Below are 21,834 nucleotides of genomic sequence, written 5' to 3' on the forward strand. Positions count from 1 at the left end.
CTTGCGGGAAGGCAATGCGGAGTTGTTAGTGTAACTCTGGTCTGCTAGCTCCCTGTTGCTCTAAGGGGTCACTGCTGTTGGATATATAGTTAAAAAGAAAGACTTGCATTTATAGAGCGCCTTTCACGACCACCGGACGTCCCAAAGCGCTTTATAGCCAATGAAGTACTTCTTGAAGTGTTGTAATGTAGGAAATGATAGATAGATAGATAGATAGATAGATAGATAGATAGAGTTAGATAATCAATCTTGAAAGAGAACATTTTGAAATGGTTAAACGAACTTTATCTTTTAACAAAAGGTGTTAAATGGCCAGTTTTTCCGCTTTCAAAAACGAATCCCTCCATTTTTCATCTTTAATTGAGAGAACGAGCTTGTGCCCAGCCATCCAGTGAAATTTGAGCCCTGCATTTCTCCAAGCAGTTCCAATGCACAGTAAGTGTTCCCAGCCTGGCCGAATGGCTTCCAGATTTGGACAGAATCTCTCCTGTCTAGACTCTACGTTGCGATTTTTTTCACTCTCTCTCTCTTTCTCTCACTCTTGTAGCTGCACAGACTGGAAAATAAAATGGCTAAAGAAAAAAAAAATACCGACGATCCCTCAAGTTTTCTCATAAAGATGTGTGACAGATCCGCACAGTCTGCCCCAAGAGCTCTGCAATATACGTGTCGTCTGATCATCTGGCACTCAACGCGTTTCCATCCAGTCCTTTCGGCTGGTACACAAAGATAATTCTTCTATAAAACGGAGTATTCAAAGTAACTGTATTCAGTTTCAGTCTTTACACAAGAGGCGTACTGTATATATAAATTAATATATGAAAAAAACTTTTTCTAAAAAATTCCTCCATAAATTTTACAGAAAGTTGAAACGTTTTTTGCATTTTGATAAAGATCACTCACTTTTTTCCCTGCCAAAGAAAAGATTGTTCTGGATGTGAATTGATTGGATCTTGAATTAAGAATAACACTCAGAGTGCCTCAGAAGTTGATGGTGAATGAGAAGTGATTTTATCCCAGATAACTTTAAACAACGACTCCACTCTAACAACTTCGAATAATTATTTGGCTAATTCACGTAATCAGCAACATTGCACCGCACTGAATTATTATTACCTTTAACTCTTTGCTTTCCTGGATGTCCTTCGCAGCTGTTGAGCGGCGATTCTGTCCCCCTATCCTACAACATCTGTAGAAATGATTTTCTGCAAATTCTGGATGTTGAATATTCTAAAGTGAGAGTTGCAGGAATGTGAGAAAACGTACACAAATACACAGAGACACGCCACGTACAGACAAAACATAGCACGTCTATACAAAATGTACCACATACACAAGCATGCTACATACAGAAACACACCATGTGTGGCAAAACATGCCACATGCAAAGACAAACATACCAGATGCATAAAAACATGTGCATGCAAAATATACTACGTAAACAAACATACCACATAGATACACAAACACATCACATGCATATAAAACAAACCACATGCATAGACAAACATACCATATGCCTAAAAATATACCATCAAGACGGAAAGACTTGCATTTCTATAGCGCCTTTCATGACCTCAGGATGTCTCAAAGCGCTTTACAGCCAATGAAGTACTTTTTGAAGTGTAGTCACTGTGGTAATGTAGGAAATGCAGCAGCCAATCTTCACACAGTAATGAGATAATGACCAGAGAATCTGTTTTTAGTGATGTTGGTTGAAGATGAAATATTGGCCAGGAGACTGGGGAGAACTCCCCTGCTCTTCTTCAAAAGAGTGCCATTTATTATGTCCACCTGAGATGGCAGATGGGGCCTCTACTGAGCCACACACACATGTACCCAAATAAACTGTGCAAACACGGGAGGGGGAAGAGAACCAGGACCCCATTTTTTTAGCATGGGTTAGGTCCCTCTCTCCTTAATTTAAATATCAGAATTGTCCCTAATATAACTCCATCCCAATTTCTCATATGTAACGGCTCTTCTGCACAAACTCACATATAAACAATGTAAATACAAATAGAGTAATACACACAAAAATATAAACATACATAGATACACAAAGCCACAAAAACATACAGGTGCATATGTATATACAAACACATGCATAAGTATATATACCCAAAAACATGTATATACAAGCAGACACACATATACAGAAATGTACACACTATGTAAAACTAATGTCACGTGCTGTAACTTCGGAATGTAAAAGTAGATCATCATATCTTTTCCATCATGGCACAAAAATGCTGTATTACCCCGAGAGATAAGTATTTTCATTTAATATATAAATAGCTTGATATCATTTCACTTGCAGCCTTATACATATATCGTTTTGGCTAAAGCTCTCGCTTAAATTCTCGCCTCTGAGACAGAAGTTGTGGGTTCCGAGTCCCACTCCAGAGACTTGAGCACAAAAATCTAGGCTGGCACTGCAGTGCAGGGCTGAGGAAGCGCCGCACTCAGGTGTCTTTGGGTTGAGGTGTCTGTCCTCCCAGGCGGACAAAGAAAAACCTATGGCAATAGTCCAGGAGGAGCAGGGGAATTCTCCCAGTATCCTGGCCAATAGTTATCCCTCAACCATCCTCACTAAAAACAGATGATCTGGTCATTATCTCATTGATGTTTGTGGGAGCTTGCTGTGCCAAATTGGCTGCCGTGTTTTCAACATTGCAACAGTGACTGCACTTCAAAGGTGTTTAATTGTCTGTAAAGCGCTTTGGGACGTCCTGAGGTCCTGAAAAGCACTATATAAACACAAGATTTTTTTTTCTTTTAAAAAATAGTTTACTATGTTGACAGTAAAAGTTACGACCTAAAATTTCGACGCTGAACATTTACGATCGTCGAGGGGGTGATGTTGGGGCGGGCAGTGGGGGAGCGCAGATCCGAAAAGCTCGATTGGACAAATTTTCCACGAGAAATTCCTGTCGTGCTGATGTGCTGTCATGGGGAGAACCCGAAAAAGAAGGGTCTTTATAATATTGGAGCTCCTCGTAATATCCTTCATGAACAGGAGTGCAGAAGGTCCCTTTATTAGTATTATTATATATATATAAAATAACTAGACTGAAATCTAGGGTCACTTTTGAAACAGCCATCATGTTTACATAGTGTTCTGAGCTTCTTATCAATAATAATTTAAACGAACATTCCCCAGTTAGATTTAAAGTTGGCTACAAACATAGATATATATCAGGCCTTAATCCTTTTTTTTCCCGCCAGCTTAAAAAGTGGACTTCATAATTACTGGTGTAGTCTGTATTTAAGGTTGTGCAAATGTAGCACGGAGATCTGGCCTGGTGCCGCCCTCAGTGAAGGAAGAAAAGGAGAGAGAGAAATTGAGAAAAGATAAATGCATCGTGAGATAAAGAATGACGAAAAGAGCATACAGGGAGGAAAATGCAAGTTATAGTCTAGCTGCACGCAATTGCTAGTCTGTCCATTGCCGCTACCTTGTTTAATTTCTACAGTGCTTGACCCATGATCCTTTTTAGCTGAAAAACAGGAAATCGAGCCCTAGAGGTTCTTTTTTGCGTGGGGAATGGGGAGGGGGGCTGGGGGTGGGATAGTAAAAGAAACGACACACTTCACTCATATACCAGCCCTGTGTCTGACCCAGTCTTGGGGGTCGGTGGGTTTTTTTTAAACTTAATTTTTATTTAAAAAAATATATATTTTTGGCAGACTTCAGGAATGTCTGGGAGCTCAGGGAATGGGGCATGCGCGTGGTCTAACTTTCTGAAAAAAAAGGAGAAAGTTATAGACTAAACCGCAGAAATGTAAACACGTCTGCAGAGGGGAAAAAAGTGCCGAAAAAGGCACTGAACACACAGGTACCACAATCAGACTTCTGTTTGAAGGAACCCCAGAGCGCCCAGTGAAACACAACTGTTGCAGGCTGATTGTACAATTAACAAATATTGCTAACATCTGTTTATGGAGATGCAAAGATTTCATTCAAAAAAAGCCTCTGTTCAGATCTCATTTTAATTTTTAATGAATTTCCTCAGTTAGGTTGTTTTCCGGCCCATTTATGTTAGTCGCTCTTTAACTGACAATATTTTATACTCCACCTCCCCTTTCCTTATTCCGCTTTCGTCTTTTTTTCTTCCCATTTTGCCCCCTTTTCCTCTAAATTTACTTCCGACTCTCATTCATTTGTGGTTTTCCGTTTTGTCGGTTTGTTACCGCACCATTCTCTTCCTTCTCTACATCTCTCCCACTCATCTCACTCTCGCTTTCGAGTTTACTGTTGTTGTGGTTTCGTTCTCCGTCTCCCTGCCTTTCAGATTTGTCTTCTATTCTCTCTTTTCCTGTCTAACTCTTTTTCTCTCTCTTTTCCTGTCTAGCACACTCCCCCCCTCTTTTCCTGTCTAACTCTTTTTCTCTCTCTCTCCTTTCCTGTCTAACACACTCTTCCCCCCTCTTTTCCTGTCTAACTCGTCCTCTCTCTTTCCCTCTTTTCCTGTCTAACGCGCTCTCTCTCTCTCTCCTCCCTCCCTCCTGTTTTTTTGTCTGGCTGTGCTGTAGAGTGTATGGGGAGTCTGGGCACTCTCACTGATCCGTGATTGGAGATTTCAGGGAAACAAGGAATTCCATTCACCGAGTCTCCCATTCACAGCACTCACACCAGAACCAGAACCAGCACCTCCGCCACCGACTGCTCCAGACTCGGTAAGTCTGCATCGCTCGCCACTGACCCAGCACACAGCCGCCTCGGTTCCTATCATTTTAAAATGCATGTATAGGAAATAAATAGGCATTAATTACAACACGGGCTCTACGCGACCAGCAACCGTTAACTTTTTACAACTTGCATGAGAAAAGTTGGTTTTGAGTCACATTGTGGTTTACAGCGAATGGGACCGAGTTAAAAAGATTCTACAGACGTTAGATGTTTGTTGGTCCATATAAGTGAAAGTATCGGCGCTGTCGTGACGTGATGTCCTGACTGGAGTCTTAAGAGTGTTTTTTTTAAAAAGAAAGAGGCAGAAACAACAATTAAAAAAAGATGTTTGTGTTTATTGTTGGAGCCGAATAACGGACGGGCGAATCTCTCAATTCGGAGAATACTTTCACAGCAGAAGCGGTTCGGAGCCAGGGGCTGGATCAATCTCGCTTCTTCTATCCCCTCAAATGTTTTGTTTTCTGCCGGGCAAGTGTTAAAGCCGCAATGTTAAATATTTACTTTAGAGCCGATCGAGGCATCAAACTAAAAGGCTACGAGATTCTCGCTCATCCTCGTCCACCTTTCGTTCCGTTAGAAAGCTTCTTCCTTTAACATGCGTTTTGCCAGGTCCCTCACCCTGAATTGGCTGTTTTCCTAGTTTTGTAATTCCCTCCTTCAAACTCACACACCTTTACCGTTGTATTGCTGCCATCTATCTCTATCCATCCACCCACCCCCCCCCCCCCTTCCTCTTTAATCAATATATGAAGTATCCAGCTTTGTTTTTACACTGTCCTTCCTGCACTCTCTGACTGGCGAATGATGAACACAATCGCTCACCCCCCTTGTCTGAACTGTGTCTGACACGTGTTTAAAAAGTAATTTCTCTGTTAGTTTGGGGATCACATTTCCTTGGGATTTCAAAAAAAAATAAAAGTCAGGAGCTAATCCCTTTGCTCCAGTTACCCTGTCCAGATGTTTACGGAAAATAGGGAATGTCGTGCCCCACAACTTGCCTTTTAGTTTGCGATTTTTATTTAGTGGCGTTATATTCCGATTCAAAAAATATTAATTTCATATTTTAATCGCTAATAAATATTGAGAGTTCGGAAAGAAAGGTTTTTGGTTGAATTGAGTTAAATGAAAGTGAGTTAACGATGGTTAAAGTAACATTTCTTGTATCATTCACTCAATTTCTTGCTCCCCGGAATCTTACGGGTTTTAATCGAGATAGCACCGCCAAACGAACAATGTCAAAGAGCCTTCTCTTTATTCATTCCACATTCCCCCCTTCGTGTAAGAAAATGCAGGTAAAAAGAATAATGAGCCGAGCCTGATATTGGGTTAAAATAACAAAGCGAGGAGGGAAAAGGGAAGTGAAAGAACTTGAAAAAGAGTAAAGATTGGGGAAAGCTAAACATGTTGGTGTAGTGAGTGTTCAGCCAGGATGTGTGTGTGTGTGTGTGATCACCAGCAAGAGCGGCCAGAGTCTGATAGTGAGTCTGTGAGAAGGCTGGACCCCATGTCCAGGACCGGCTGTTTTAGTTCTCCCTTATAGTTTAGCCCAGAGACGACAAATTAAACCATACCGTAAATCTTCTATTATAGGTAGTAAAAACTAATTTTAGATTTCCTGTCCATTGCAGCCGCTCGCTTGATTGCTACCAGTTGCAAGAAAGCCCCGACGGCTTAAAAGGGCAATGCTTCATGGAATTTTAACTCAATTCAGATTTTTTTTGGAACCCCTGATACAGCAATTGGTAGACATAAATCCCCCTCTCACCTGTTTTGCGAATTCAGCATGCAGCCCTTTATTAATCCACGTATTTAATGATTAGTTCTGGGCGAGGGTGGGTCCTACCGCCTTGGTTTTCATTGTATTTATACTGTAGGTGTGGTGACTCCAGCATGGATCTGTCCTTACTGCATTGAAAAAGAATGGAGCAACATGAGACTAAGGGGCATTTCACACAGTTTCATTAACAGAATAGAGATGTGAAATAGATTCATACTAAAAGTGACTCATTTTTTGGTCGATTGACTCTTTTTAGGAGGGGCTGGTTGAATATCTGATTAAGAATGGAATTGAAGGTTCTAGGCATAGGTTATTGTTATTGTACTTTGGGACACTAGACATGCCCTCTGTTGAAAGCAACTGGACAGGGCCGGATAGTGTAGCCTGTAAGATTAGATTGATATCCTGGAGTTTTCATTCAATTACTTTAGATGTGACAGTCTTTGGAACTTTTATCTGCGACCATTTCCTTAGGAGATTAAACAAATTAGAGTGTCCAACAGTGGAAAAGGTACATGTTCCACTGAGGGAGAAGCATTGAGTGGGCTTTTTCATGTTCCACACTCTGTAACAACAACCTGCATTTATATAGCACCTTTGATCCCAAGGCGCTGCACAGGAGTATTTTAAGACAACATTTTTTAGGTCAGGTGACCAAAAGCTTGTTCAAAGAGGTAGGTTTTAAGCAGTGTCTTAAAGGAGGATGGAGTGGCAGAGAGTTTTAGGGAGGGAATTCCAGAGCTTAGGACCTGGACGGCTGAATGCAAGGCTGCCAATGGTGGGGAGAAGGAAGTCAGGGATGGGCAAGAAGCCAAAATTGGAGGAGTGCAGAGTTCTCGGAGGATTGTGGGGCTGGAGGAGGTTATAGTGAGATGGAGGGGTGAGGCCATGGAGGAATGTAAACACAAGGATGATCATTTTAAAATTGAGGCACTGGTGGACTGGGAGCCAATGTAGATCAATGAGCACAGGGGTGATGGCAATGTCTTTAATTTTGAATAATGCTCTCTGGAGACTGGGATGCAGTATGATAATTCATTTAATGATGTTGGAATACTGTAAGATATAAATCTGCAGGGCAACTGGATTGTGGGCTTTCCCACATTGTGTTCCATTGCATCTCCATAACTCACCACTCTGAGGCCCAGTGCCTCAGTGCTCCAATACATCCAGGTGAGTTCCATTAAGGGAACTTACTCATGTGGCAAAGTAGTGCAAATATTCAAAAGCCAGTGACTCACAGGAGCCCTGGTGACCAGGACATATGACATCATCAGGTTTGGCTCCATGTTGGAAACATCTCATGTGGCATCATCATTTGGAAGAATGCATCTATGCAATATATCATTTTAATTATTTGCTTTTTAACTCAGTGTTTCTTTCTCCCTCCATTTCCTTTTCTTCCTCTGTTAAAAGCGTTCACTCTTGTTGGGATATGGTCCTCCAAACATGACCTTTCTCTGGTATCTGCTCAGGTGGTCATTCTCTATGTGTGACCTTGAACAGTACAGGTTGGCAGGCCACCCATCACCCAAATGCCCAGACTCTCCCGCTAGGGGGGTCATGGAATAGTGATTAGGAATGAGAACTTTGGGTATTTTTTTCCCTCCATAGCCCAGTGGCCATTGGCTCCTTTCTATATCAGGGACACCTGAGAGTGTGATATTGTATATCTAACAGCTTGGCTGTGACTGCTTCCTACTAGTGTCACAAATCTGCCAGAGAGGTCCTTCGCAGTAGCTGTAATATATTTATGACCTTATATGAACTGAAATAGTAAGAGCAGTTTCTTTCTCCCGCACTTCTGCCCTCACCCCTGCCCCTCCCTCCTGGAACCACAATACGGTTCCCCTTGTCCTCACCTTTCACCCCACCAGCCTCCACATTCAACAGATCATCCTCTGCCATTTCCACCACCTCCAACGTGATCCCACCACCAAACGCATCTTCCCCTCCCCTCCCCTTTCAGCATTCCGTAGGGATCGCTCCCTCCACTAGTCCACTCCTCTATCACCCCCAGCACCCCTTCCGCTTTGCCCGGCATCTTCCCGTGCAAGCCCTTATACCTCCCCCCTTCCCACTGTCCAGGGCCCCAAACACCCCTTCCAGGTGAAACAGCGATTTACTTGTACTTCTTGCAATCTAGTATACTGTATTCGCTGCTCACGATGTGGTCTCCTCTGCATTGGGGAGACCAAACGCAAATTGGGTGATCGCTTTGTGGAACACCTCCGTTCAGTCCGTAAGGGTGACCCTGAGCTTCCGGTCGCCTATCATTTCAATTCACCGCTCCATTCCCACTCGGACCTCACCATCCTCGGCCTCTTGCATTGTTCCATGGAAGCTCAGCGTAAGCTCGAGGAACAGCACCTCATCTTCCGATTAGGCACTTTACAGCCTTCCGGACTCAATATCGAGTTCAACAATTTCAGTTCATAATCTCGGTCCTATCATATTTTTATATATTTTTTATCCACACTTTTGGTTTGTGCCTTTTCCTTTTTTCTCTCTCCCACATGGCAGCTGTCTCTCACTCTGCCAGCGCATTTCACATTTCAGCTGGAGCCATCCTTTGTCTCTTTACTTGTCCTATTACCATCTCGTCTCGCCTTGAATATCTCTTAATGCCTCCTCACCTCTCACAGAACTTTCCTTTTGTTCTTTCAACCCCTCCCCATTTCCCAGCCCCCAAACTTGCTTTTTAATCTGTTTCATTTCCTGCTTTTTTCTCAGTTCTGACGAAGGGTCTTCGACCTGAAACATTAACTCTGTTTCTCTCTCCACGGATGTTGCCTGGCCTGCTGAGGTTTTTCAGCATTTTGTATTGTATTTTCTTTCTCTGTAGGTTGGGCAATGCTATATTTGAATAATTTTTAGGTTGCTTTGGTCATTATATTAAATCTTGACTGTTTAATATAAAGACCTAAACAACTTAAAGCTGCATTTGGGGTGTTGCTGTTGCCATGAATTTAATCCTTTATCCCTGTAGCAAGGTTTTTCAAGATGCCAGCCAGTATTTCTGGAGAGAGACAAACAATTGATGTTATACTTTCTTCCCCCCAAAGAATGTTGTTTTGGTTAAAAAAAAATATTTTCTTGTATTGCCCTCATTTGTCACACTGTGCCATGTGGCACCCATGCTTGATGGAGTGGGGAGGTAGGTAATTTACTCCATGGCCACTGCCATGGTGCTGGGAGGTATGCAAAGTGGTTTAGTGCCTGGGATAGTTAAGATCAGAAACTCACTGCGTGAGACGTCCCAGGTGGAAATCTATATCCCACTGCTCCATGACATGGTGAGTTGCAGCATGCCAATGCAGCACCCGACATAATGGGGATTAATAAAACATTTTGTATACTTGTAAGCATTCCCATTAAAGGAAGCAAAACAATTGTTTTTTAAAAACAATCCCCATACTCAGGATTGTGCTTGGCTATGATACCCCATGCAATCAAATAGCTTGCGCAATTTCATCATTCCAACCCACGCATGAAATAGTCAAGTTAGTCTGAGGGCTGTCGGCATCCCAGAACTCCAGTTTGGCATTGAGTGTATCAGAAGAGGAAGGGAGAAATTGGAGATTTTTAAAAAGTCCTTACAGACGTTGAACAAACAGAATACACAATAATAAAGTATGTTTATTTTAAATGTCATAAAAAAGTTCACGGTTACTACAAATATCAGGGAGTGAAATAGAATATAAAACAATACACATTGCAACACTATAAAATAATATGAAACATTTATATGTATATTACGTAAAATAGCGAATTAAAAACATATTAAAACAAACTACTTATAATGATTGCTCCTAATCTTTGAGACAAGGCAGTACTTAACATATCAGTGGTAGTGATTATGACACCAACATATTGATGTATTGTAACCACTGGCAAATGGGATATTAACCACTTGTCTCATACGACTTTACAGTTCCATTCTTCTCTTTGACTAATACAGTCCACTTCTGATAACTCAAAGTTGTTTTTTTTTGCAGTAAAAATGGAAATATCCAATAATTTGATATAGCAATGGAACTAACATAGCAAAGTGGAAATTCAGTTCAAATAGTGTTGAATTATCAGATTATCTGAAATAAATAACTGAACTAAGATGAATGGACTCACCTTTCAACTTCCAAAATCATTTTTGCAAATGTTTCCTTCTTATGCGAGTTCCTCTAAGCAGCCCAACCTAGGCGCATCTTTGTAACTTAGAAATTGCATCTTATCCTCAAACCTTGCTTTTAAATTAGACTGATCTAACTAGATGAGGGTGTATGTTAATCTGAGATAATAAACCTGGCCAGTAAAGTGTGAACAACATTCTGTAAAAGAACTGTAATTCTCCAGCACACAGGCTATTTCAGATACTCATATATCTCAAACTCTTACTAGCCTTTTCATGGATATAATCTACACGGGTTTCCTTTTGGAATAGCGGCATAGTCAGTACCCCACACCTTGTTCCCTCTTATTTATTTTTTGGGTGCGTGGGCCGTTTAACGGGCTGCGCGGCCCATTCAAATGTACGTGCATGCGCGGTTAAAAGCTGGTGCGTGGCCTGCGCGGGACCTGCAGAGTGCCACGCGGCCACACAGCTCAACAGGAACATTGCCCTACACTTATGTAATACTTTTGTAGCTCCCTCATGACTGTCACTCACATGCTATCAGGTCTTATTCTGTTGAAGTGGTCATATGACAGTGCCATGGTGACACAGTGCATAGGTGTTACTGTATATCACGGAGGCATTTTGGGTGTCAGCCATGGATCAGTTGGTAGCATACTCGTCTCTAAGCCAGTAGATCCTGGGTTTGTGCCACTCCAGAGACTTGAGCACAAAATCTAGACTGACACTCCAGTGCAGCACTGAGGGAGTGTTGCACTGTCGGAGGTGCTGTCTTTTGGATGAGATGTCAAATTGAGGCCCCGTCTGCCCTCTCAGGTGGATGTAAAAGATCCCGTGGCCATTATTTGAAGAAGAGCAGGGGAGTTCTCCCCGGTGTCCTGGCCAATATTTATCCCTCAACCAACATCACTAAAACAGATTATCTGGTCATTATCACATTGCTGTTTGTGGGAGCTTGCTGTGCACAAATTGGCTGCTGTGTTTCCTATATTACAACAGTGACTCTACTCCAAAAGGATTTCATTGACTGTAAAGCATTGTAGGACGCCCTGAGGTCGGGAAAGGCGCTACAGAAATGCAAGTCTTTCTTTCTTTTTCTTTTATTTCAAGCCAGCAATTGCTCATTTGTCAATTTCCCCACCTTGGCAGGATGTTGGGGGGAGTGTCAGACCACAAAACAGATGGCTTCCCAGCGGGAGGACGGTAGAGTGCAATAACCATTGTGCGCATTCCATAATCTGGCCTCAGCCCAGCACTGGCAGAGGTCTGTGACCAAGTCTTCTGAGTGCTCTCCAGACTGGGAAGATCTGGGGCAGAAATCAAAAATAAAGTAAAAAAGAATAATTAAAAAATGCTACTGATTTGACATGTCTCAGAACTCAGTGACTTGTCACACCAATAATGTGCTTGACTTACATCAGTGCTTTACATCAAGTACCAGTCTGCCTCATTAAAGTGTAACTTAAATAAATGCATTAAAGTATAATGTATAGAATAAACTCCTGGCCACTGACAATATTATTAATACAAAAGCAAAATACTGCAGATGCTGGAAACCTGAAATAAAAACAGAAAATGCTGGAAACACTCAGCAGGTCAGGCAGCATCTGTAGAGAGAAAGAAACAGAGTTAATGTTTCAGGTCGACGACCCTTCGTCAGTTCTGTTTCTCTCTCTACAGATGCTGCCTGACCTGCTGAGTGTTTCCAGCATTTTCTGACAATATTATTAATGTGTTTCAACTTTGTTTGAACAGCTTACGACTTCATCAAGACCTTTCAATTCACTGATTAATTAGCCTCTGAACAAAACGTCATTCTTTATAATACATTCTATTTAACATTTCTTTCTTTAAATGTATTTTTTCACAGTTAAACACTAGTCGAATAAGTGCATATTTTGAATTTTAAGTTACTGAGAGGTGATGTGGGGATTAAAAAAAGTTGTTCTGAAGGACACAGATGAAAGGGTAAAAAAGAAAGTGTGATGCTGTACAGTATCACGTTACTGGTGATAGTGAGCCATTTTTTGCTAGCAGATTATAGGACGCAATATACATTATAACTCAATAGAACAGGATTATTTCCATCAAAAGTAATCACTTTGAGTTACATGAGAAGGCTTCACAATTTGTTTTGCAGTAAGCTTTCTCTTCTCCAATTCATTATCTTAACCCTGTAAAACCTCCCCCTTCCTGTTATATGTTGGACAGCCAAGTGCCATAACCTGCCAAGCATAATGTGATGGTTCGCGGTGATTAAAAAATATTATCAGGAGCCCCAAACTCCAACAGAAAACCCTCCCATCACAATAGAAGTTAATACATTTATATATATATGCAATCTCTGAGTTGGTAACGCCACCAGTCGATTGAAATCAATGGGTAACGGTGTAATATTGGTAACACCTGCTATTCTTAGTTTCTCCACAGGATGGCAGTGTTATTGCTTTTAAAAAAAGCAATGGCCCAGAATTTGCCGGGAAAATAACAGTGAGTTCATGGTACTCACCGTTATTAGTGCGTAAAAACCCCAGCAATTTGTGGTGAGGAAGAGATACGCTGTGAGTTGCGAATTGCCACAAATTGCTGGACGATTTGTTAGCCTGGCAAAAATGGGAGCTCGCCGTCAACCTCCCCATGGGTTTCAAGAAATTGCTGGATCTGTGCCGTAAATAGGAATTAAACTCGCCGCAGCAAGTTAGGGCTGCTATTTCACAGCGTAAGGACCCTGTTAATGTGGTGATTAATGGTCCTGACATGACACTCAACCTCCGAGGCCCAGAAAGCGAACTGTTGAAACGGTGTTTGCATTACCTACTACAGGTAGTAAGTTGTGCCGAGAGGTTTTTTAAATTTTACATTTTTTTAACTTTTCCTTTCTGTCTCTTTTTTCTCTTACTCCAATCTATTTTTCCCTCTTTATTTCTCTTTCTGTACCTGATTTGACTCTAATTCACCCAATTTCCTTCTCCGTCGTTCCTTTGCTTCTTTCTCAATCCTTAAATGTAATTAGTTAATGAGACAGACTGTTTGTGCTGTCGTTCACCAAGGTCCCAGACACCCAGTAAAAACTCGCACTTCCAGCAATTTGTGGCTCAATTATTATTTGAATTAATCATGAGCAAGGCCGTGGGAGATTTGCTAGTTTATATAAAAAAGTCTTGTATCTAGGCCATCTTACCAGACATCACACATACCAGGCATCACACATACCAGGCATCACACATACCAGGCATCATACTTCAAACGTTGTTACAGATGCAAAAAATTTTTAATAAAAAAGGGAGACAGTCATTATCCAGTAGCTTGAAATTTACAAGTTTTTTAAATTCACTTATGGGATCTGGGCATCGCTGGCAAGGCCAGCATTTATTGCTCATCCCTAGTTGCCCTTGAGAAGGTGGTGGTGAGCCGCATTCTTGAACCGCTGCAATCCGTGTGGTGAAGGTGCTCCCACAGTGCTGTTAGAGAGGGAATTCTAGGATTTTGACCCAGCGACGATGAAGGATCGGCGATATACTTCCAAGTCAGGATGGTGTGTGACTTGGAGGGGAACTTGGGGGTGGTTGTGTTCCCATGCGCCTGCTGCCCTTGTCCTTCTAGGTGGAAGAGGTCGCGGGTTTGGGAGGTGCTGCCGAAGAAGCCTTGGCGAGTTGCTGGTACACACTGCAGCCACAGTACGCTGGTGGTGGAGGGAGTGAATGTTTAAGGTGGTGGATGGAGTGCCAATCAAGCGGGCTGCTTTGTCCTGGATGGTGTCGAGCTTCTTGAGTGTTGCTGGAGCTGCACTCATCCAGGCAAGTGGAGAGTATTCCATCACACTCCTTACTTGTGCCTTGTAGCTGGTGGAAAGGCTTTGGGGAGTCAGGAGGTGAGACACTCACTGCAGAATACCCAGCCTCTGACCTGCTCTTGTTGCCACAGTATTTATGTGGCTGGTCCAGTTAAGTTTCTGGTCAATGGCAACCACCCCAGGATGTTGTTGGTACATTTGTCCTGTAATGGCCATAGCAGTTTACAGCCAACTACATTTACTTGAATTTTCCCATTTAGAGCAGTGGCTTTAAAAGGGCAGATCAAGTTAGCAGTTAAACATTACAACTGTACTGCAGTCCTAAATCTACCAGAGAGCAATGTAAGGGGAGATTTGGTAGTCAAGAATGGAAAATCACTTCAAGGGAGCAACACACTCGGAAGATTCAGATAATGGACAGACTCATATTTGTAATGTTATCTGAAAAGTGTTAAATTCTATATACATTTGCTCCATTTTCTCTCCTGAAGGCACCCCAACTCATGCTGGGGTATATAGTTCAATAGACAATTTCAGCCCTTTGGTAACTCACACAAATGCCCATATTTCTTGTGTGAGCATCATTCGTAGATAGACCTGAGCCCCACACCCATAAATGTGCAGGGGTCAATCAATAGTGACCAGGAGTGGGTAATCTGGCTAATTTCCCTCTTTGCTAGTCCAAGGACACTGAGGTTCATTGGAGAAGTGCAGTTGCTATCCTACCTGCGGACAGCTAACTCTGCACATGCCAAGGGTTGAACCTGGGACCTTCTGATCTAACACGACTTAGTATTACATTACACAACGCATTTATCCACTAAGCCATTAGGGAGCTATCCGTTTCCTTCTTATATAGTTATGTAACAGACCCCCAAGCAACTACTTTATATAGCCACATTTTTTTTTTTTGCAAGCCTCTTTATCCAATATAAATTTGATAGAAATTAAATGTGTGCAGTTTGATTTTCATGGCAGAAATCCGAATACTACAGCTTCCAGCTCCCACACCAGTAATGATGATGGAAATGTATTGCTGACATCCGACACCACAACTCTTTAACAGCAATCAAATCACGCACCATGGTATGATAAATAAATACCAACTTCCACTGAATGTGCAGAATTGCAGCAATCTTGAACCTTGATACATTATCGTCTGCATCAGGTGGGGTCAGATCAACACGGTGAGATTGTACCATCCTGTCGAACACCACAAAAGTACCGACATCCCTCAGCACTTTCACAGAATGAACCATTGTTATTGTTTCACAGCCAACTGACAGCATCACGTGTAACATTTATAACTCCTGGTTACACGCTATTTAATTAGAAAAAAAAATCAGGATGTGCTGAGATCCTTATGAAGATATTGTTGGCTATTACCGCACAGTAACCATTCCTCCTCCACCCTAGTCACATGATTTTGATTATTTAGTTGCACTTTCCTGCAATTCTGTACAAATACTCTGACATCAGCCTAATAACAGTCTCAAGGTCCCTTTAGGTTATCAACTGATATGATTTAGAACAATGGCATTAATAACATAGTCCATCGATCAGATGTGACCCACCTACCTCTTCGCCGATATGTGCTCCTAAACAGAGCTGATCTCCCATGGGGTGTCCCTGGCCTCCCATTTACAGCCCACCTTGCAGTGAACTGGAGCCAGATCTGGTGTTCCAAACCATTCTCTCTCATCCTCTGCAGGGTCTGGCCAAAGAAAGCAAAGGAATTCCATTAGCAAGCGGGAGCTCTCTCAATTTCCACAGAACAACAAAAGCAAAAAATACTGCGGATGCTGGATATCTGAAATAAAAAACAGAAAATGCTGGAAACACTCAGCAGGTCAGGCAGCATCTGTGGAGAGAGAAACGGCTGCCTGACCTGCTGAGTATTTCCAGCATTTTCTGCTTTTAACCACAGAACAACAGTTCTATTATACTATTGATGCGCTATCAATTACTCATAAAAGACTGAGAGTTAAGAGAGTAACTAAAGGCTTTTATTAACAAAAGAATGAAGGTCTGCCTCGAGTGGTCGACCGGTCCAGAAATACAAAGGGCTGGGGAGCAGTCACCTTTATACTAGGACTTGTGGGAGGAGTCAGCCGAGGCATGTCCAGGCATGTACACAGTGGAATACAAACAGTGGTTTACCACATTCACCCCTTGTTTAAAATTGAGTCCGGCGGGGTGAAGTGTATTAAAAGTTAGTGTATTGGAGTCTCTCCGGAGGTCTTGTCTGCCACTGTGATCGGCGCGGCGACGGCAGGGGTAGTGGAGCTTCCGGCGTCGAGTCCTGCGTGGGCTGTGGCACAGGCGTGTCGTCCTCGTAGATGTCGAGCGGGTCGCGGGGCCCAGGCCTGCCATCTGCTGGGGCTGGATATCGGATCGTGGGGGGGGGTAGTAGTGAGTAGTGGGTTACTGCGGCCCCCGAGGGTGCAAGGTCTCTTATGGAGACTGTGTCCTCCCGCCCGTCCGGGTATGCAATGTAAGCATACTGGGGGTTGGCGTGGAGGAGGTCGACCCTCTCGACCAGGGGGTCCGTTTTATGGGTCCTCACGTGCCTTCTCAGTAGGACCGGCCCTGGGGACGTCAGCCATGGCGGTAGCGATGTCCCCGATGTGGACATCCTTGGGAAGACAAACATTTTCTCATGAGGGGTGGCGTTAGTGGCAGCGCAGAGCAGTGACCGAATAGAGTGGAGCGCATTGGGGAGCACATCCTGCCAGCGGGAGGTTGGAAGGCCCCTAGACTTTAAGGCTAGCAGGGCGGCCTTCCAAACTGTCGCATTTTCTCTTTCCACCTGTCCGTTCCCCCGGGGGTTGTAACTGGTGGTCCTGCTTGTGGCAATACCCCTAGTTAGCAGGTACTGACGGAGTTCATCGCTCATAAACGATGAGCCCCGGTCGCTATGGATATAGCTGGGGAAACCGAACAGGGTGAAGAGGTCGTTCAGACATTTAATGACCGTAGCACTGGTCATGTCCGGGCAGGGGATGACGAACGGGAAACGGGAGTACTCATCAATAATATTGAGGAAGTACACATTGCGGTCGGAGGAGGGGAGAGGCCCTTTAAAATCAACGCTCAGGCGCTCGAAGGGGCGAGTGGCTTTTATCAGGTGGGCCCTGTCTGGTCTATAAAAGTGCGGTTTGCACTCAGCGCAGACTTGGCAGTTCCTGGTCATGGTCCTGACCTCCTCAATAGAGTAAGGCAGGTTGCGGGCCTTGATGAAGTGGAAGAACCCGGTGACCCCCGGGTGGCAGAGGTCATTGTGGAGGGCCCGCAGTCTATCGATCTGCGCGCTGGCGCAGGTGCCACGCGATAGCGCATCCGGGGGTTCATTGAGCTTCCCGGGTCGGTACAAGATCTCGTAATTGTAGGTGGAAAGTTCGATTCTCCACCTCAAGATCTTGTCATTTTGATTTTGCCCCTCTGCTTGTTGTTAAACATGAAAGCAACTGAACGTTGGTCAGTGAGCAGGGTAAATCGTTTTCCGGCCAGGTAGTGCCTCCAATGACGCACAGCCTCCACAATCGCCTGGGCCTCCTTCTCAACAGCGGAGTGTCTGGTCTCCGGGCCTTGGAGGGTTCGTGAAAAGAAAGCCACGGGTCTCCCCGCCTGATTGAGGGTAGCGGCCAGGGCAAAGTCGGACGCGTCGCTTTCCACCTGGAAGGGGATGGATTCGTCCACTGCGTGCATGGTGGCTTTGGCAATGTCTTCCTTGATACGGTGGAAGGCTAAGCGGGCCTCTGCCGTCAAGGGAAAAGAGGTGGACTTGATCAGCGGATGGGCCTTGTCCGCATAGTAGGGGACCCACTGGGCATAATAGGAGAAAAACCCTAGGCACCTCTTCAGGGCCTTGAGGCAGTGGGGCAGTGGGAGTTCCATAAGGGGACGCATCCGGTCGGGGTCGGGGCCGATGACTCCGTGTTCCACAACACAGCCAAGGATGGCGAGGCGGTTTGTGCGGAATATGCACTTCTCCTTGTTATATGTCAGGTTCAGGAGTTGGGCGGTGCGGAGGAATTTTTCGAGGTTTGCGTCATGGTCCTGCAAGTCACGGCCACAGATGGTCACATTGTCCAGGTATGGGAAAGTGGCCTGCAATGCATTTTGATCTACCATCCGGTCCATCTCCCTTTGGAAGATGGAGACCCCGTTGGTGACGCCAAAGGGAACCCTAAGGAAGTGGTAGAGGCGGCCATTTGCCTCAAAGGCAGTATACTGGCGGTCCTCAGGGCGGATAGGGAGCTGGTGGTACGCTGATTTCAGGTCAATGGTCGAGAAGACGCGGTACTGCGCGATCTGGTTGACCATATCAGCTATGCGGGGGAGTGGGTAGGCGTCCAGCAGGGTGTAGCGATTTATTGTCTGGCTGTAGTCGATGACCAGGCGCTGCTTCTCGCCGGTCTTAACGACCACAACCTGGGCTCGCCAGGGGCTGGTGCTGCCCTCAATAATCCCTTCCTTCAGGAGCCGCTCCACTTCGGTTTTAATGAAAACCCTGTCCCCGGCACTGTATCGCCTGCTCTTTGTGGCGATGGGCTTACAGTCGGGGGTGAGGTTAGCAAACAGTGGGGGGGGGGGGTGACTCTGAGTGTGGAGAGGTTGCACCTGGTGCGCGGCGGGCAATTTGGGAGCTGCTGGCTGCGGACTGTGAGTGGGGGTAGGGGTCCACCGTACGCCATCGTAACACTTTTAAGGTGGCACTGAAAATCTAACCCCAGCAGGACGGCAGCGCAGAGGTCGGGCAGGACCAGAAGTTTAAAATGATCGTACACGGTCCCGTCTACTACGAGTGTCACTACGCAGTAGCTGCCGATGTCCGCCGACTGGGACTCGGAGGCCATAGAAATCCGCTGGTGCGCAGGCAGGACTGGGAGAGAGCAACGCCGCACCGTGTCAGGGTGGATGAAGCTCTCCGTGCTCCCAGAGTCAAAAAGGCAGATTGTATCATGGCCATTTACCTTAATGTCCATTGTGGAACTGGCCAGCTGGTGCGGTCTCGCTTGGTCCAGTGTAACGGATGCCAGCGTAGGGGTCGGTGTGTCGCTGCGGGTATCAGATGAGGCGGTGTTGGGGGCCTGCTGCGTTCCGGCTGTCATCCAAGATGGCGGCGTCCATGATCCCCATGTGGCTGGAGGCGTCCAAAATGGCTGCTGTACCGGTGGTTCGCACATGGCCGGGGAGGCCCAAGATGGCGGCCCGCATGGCCCACACGTGGTGCTGCTGGGGTTCGGGGTGGCTTTGGCCCTGCAGACATTAGCATAGTGTCCCTTCTTCCCGCAGCCCGAGCAGATCGCGTTTTTCGCCGGGCAGCGCGCTCTGGGGTGTTTTGCCTGGCCACAGAAGTAGCATTTCTGGCCTTGGGGCACTGCTGTCTGGCCTTGGGACACTGCTGCGGTAGTTGGGCTGTTGCTGGGGTGTGGCTGGGGTGGCACGGTGCTATGAGGCGGTCCTACCGTGTCCCAGGCTGTCATTCCCCACGGCGTCCACGGTGCAGAGGAGTAGGCATCCATGCCCCGGTAGGCTGCATCCAATGATAGTGCGAGTTCAGAGGCCTTGTTGAGGTCGAGGTCACTCTGCTCCAACAGTCGCTGTCGGGTGTAATTGGATCTGTGGCCCGCTACAAAAGCGTCCCGGATAAGTTCCTCTGTGTACACGGCGGCCTTTACATCCTTACAACCACAGGCCCGGCCAAGCACAGACAGTGCCTGAAGGTATTCCACGGTCGATTCCCCAGGTTGTTGTTTACGACTCCCCAGAAGGTGCCTGGCGTACACTTCGTTCACTGGGTGCGTGTACTGGTCCTTGAGGAGCTTGATAGCGTCCGCGTACGAGGTCGCGTCTTGGATGACCGAGTACACTCGGTGGTTCACTTTGGAGGTCAGGACATCCAGTTTGTCCTCGTCCAATTTGATTGCTGCGGAGGCGGTCAGGAATTTTTCGAAACACTTAAGCCAGTGAGTAAACTTGGTGGATGAGTCCGCCTCCCGATGATCTAAGTCCAGGCATGCTGGTGTGAGGATCTTCTCCATTATAAAAATTTTGTTAATAAAATTGATGCGCTATCAATTACTCATAAAAGACTGAGAGTTAAGAGAGTAACTAAAGGCTTTTATTAACAAAAGAATGAAGGTCTGCCTCGAGTGGTCGACCGGTCCAGAAATACAAAGGGCTGGGGAGCAGTCACCTTTATACTAGGACTTGTGGGAGGAGTCAGCCGAGGCATGTCCAGGCATGTACACAGTGGAATACAAACAGTGGTTTACCACATCCAGCATTTTCTGCTTTTAACCACAGAACAACAGTTCTATTATACTATAGGATCTCTGTTTTTTTAATCTTTAGTTTTAATTGCAGTATATTTGTGTGGACTTGATCTTTTTCTTTTCTTTCCCCAATGTTCTCCCATCTATTCCTCCTGTCCTGGAATTATTGACTTCTTGCTGGAATACCTTTCGCAGGGCCGGCCTTCGGGAAAATGGCGCCCTGGGCAGACTTGTATTTTGGCGCCCTTTCTTTGGGTTTAAGTATGTAGTAGTATTAGCGAACGTTTCAGAAATAAAACTGTAATCTCAAAACATTTTTTTATAATTTTACTAAAAAAAAGAGGAAATGACACAAAATTCAATTCAATTAAATTCAATTTTATTCAAATAATAAATGATATAATTCATAAAAAAATAACATTATAGTTAAGTGACAAATAAACTAAATATTAAATTAAAAAAGACTTGCATTTATATAGCACTTTTCATGACCACCAGACATCCCAAAGTGCTTTACAGTCAATGAAATACTTTTTTGAAGTCACTGTTGTAATGTAGGAAATGGAGCAGCCAATTTGCGCACAGCAAGCTCCCACAAACAACAATGTGATAATGGCCAGATAATCTGTTTTAGTGATGTTGATTGAGGGATAAATATTGGCCAGGACACCGGGGATAACTTCCCTGCTCTTCTTCGAAATAGTGCCATGGGTTCTTTTACGTCCACCTGAGAGAGCAGACGGGGCCTCGGTTTAACATCTCATCTGAAAGACGGCACCTCTGACAGTGCGGCACTCCCTCAGCACTGCACTGGCAGTGTCAGCCTAGATTTATGTGCTCAAGTCTCTGGAGTGGAACTTGAACCCACAACCTTCTGACTCAGAGGCAAGAGTGCTCCCAACTGAGTCATGGCTGACACACTAAACTAATAAATACCAATAACAAATAAAAACTTTATTCACCAAGATTCCAAGACTCAGAAGGAGACTTTGCATGTCTTTGCTGCCGCAGACCCTGATATTGCTTGTGCCAGGTCTATATTTTGATCCACATCATTCTCGATAGACAGGATGGCCAGTGAAAATAGCCTGTCGTCTCCCATGGTCAATCACAAAAATGCTTTTTATGAACTTCAACTTAATTTTTATTTTGAATGTT

General features: G+C 44.6%; 1 protein-coding gene and 1 long non-coding RNA gene across 3 annotated transcripts in view; one reads left to right on the forward strand and one right to left on the reverse strand.

Moving 5' to 3' along the window:
• LOC147107831 (uncharacterized) overlaps window positions 1–10,960 on the reverse strand; it is a 72,750-nt gene extending 61,790 nt beyond the window's left edge. The window contains exons 1-3 of the long non-coding RNA XR_015080893.1: window positions 10,599–10,960; window positions 6,459–6,598; window positions 1,117–1,230 (exon numbers count right to left, since the gene is read on the reverse strand). This is a non-coding gene — a long non-coding RNA (uncharacterized LOC147107831). The remainder of the gene's footprint in view (window positions 1–1,116; window positions 1,231–6,458; window positions 6,599–10,598) is intronic.
• The window catches only part of LOC147107832 (transcriptional regulator Erg), a 334,827-nt gene continuing 317,267 nt past the window's right edge, over window positions 4,275–21,834 (forward strand). Inside the window, exon 1 of one of the 2 annotated variants that reach the window (XM_086007174.1) lies at window positions 4,275–4,680. The gene's annotated coding sequence lies outside the window, so the exon portion shown is untranslated. The remainder of the gene's footprint in view (window positions 4,681–21,834) is intronic. The other variant, XM_086007176.1, reaches the window with a different exon arrangement.

This window comes from Somniosus microcephalus, chromosome 14, assembly GCF_052327205.1.
Source record: "Somniosus microcephalus isolate GS21.2 chromosome 14, FLI_Smic_1.0, whole genome shotgun sequence".
Classification (NCBI taxonomy): Eukaryota; Metazoa; Chordata; class Chondrichthyes; order Squaliformes; family Somniosidae; genus Somniosus; species Somniosus microcephalus.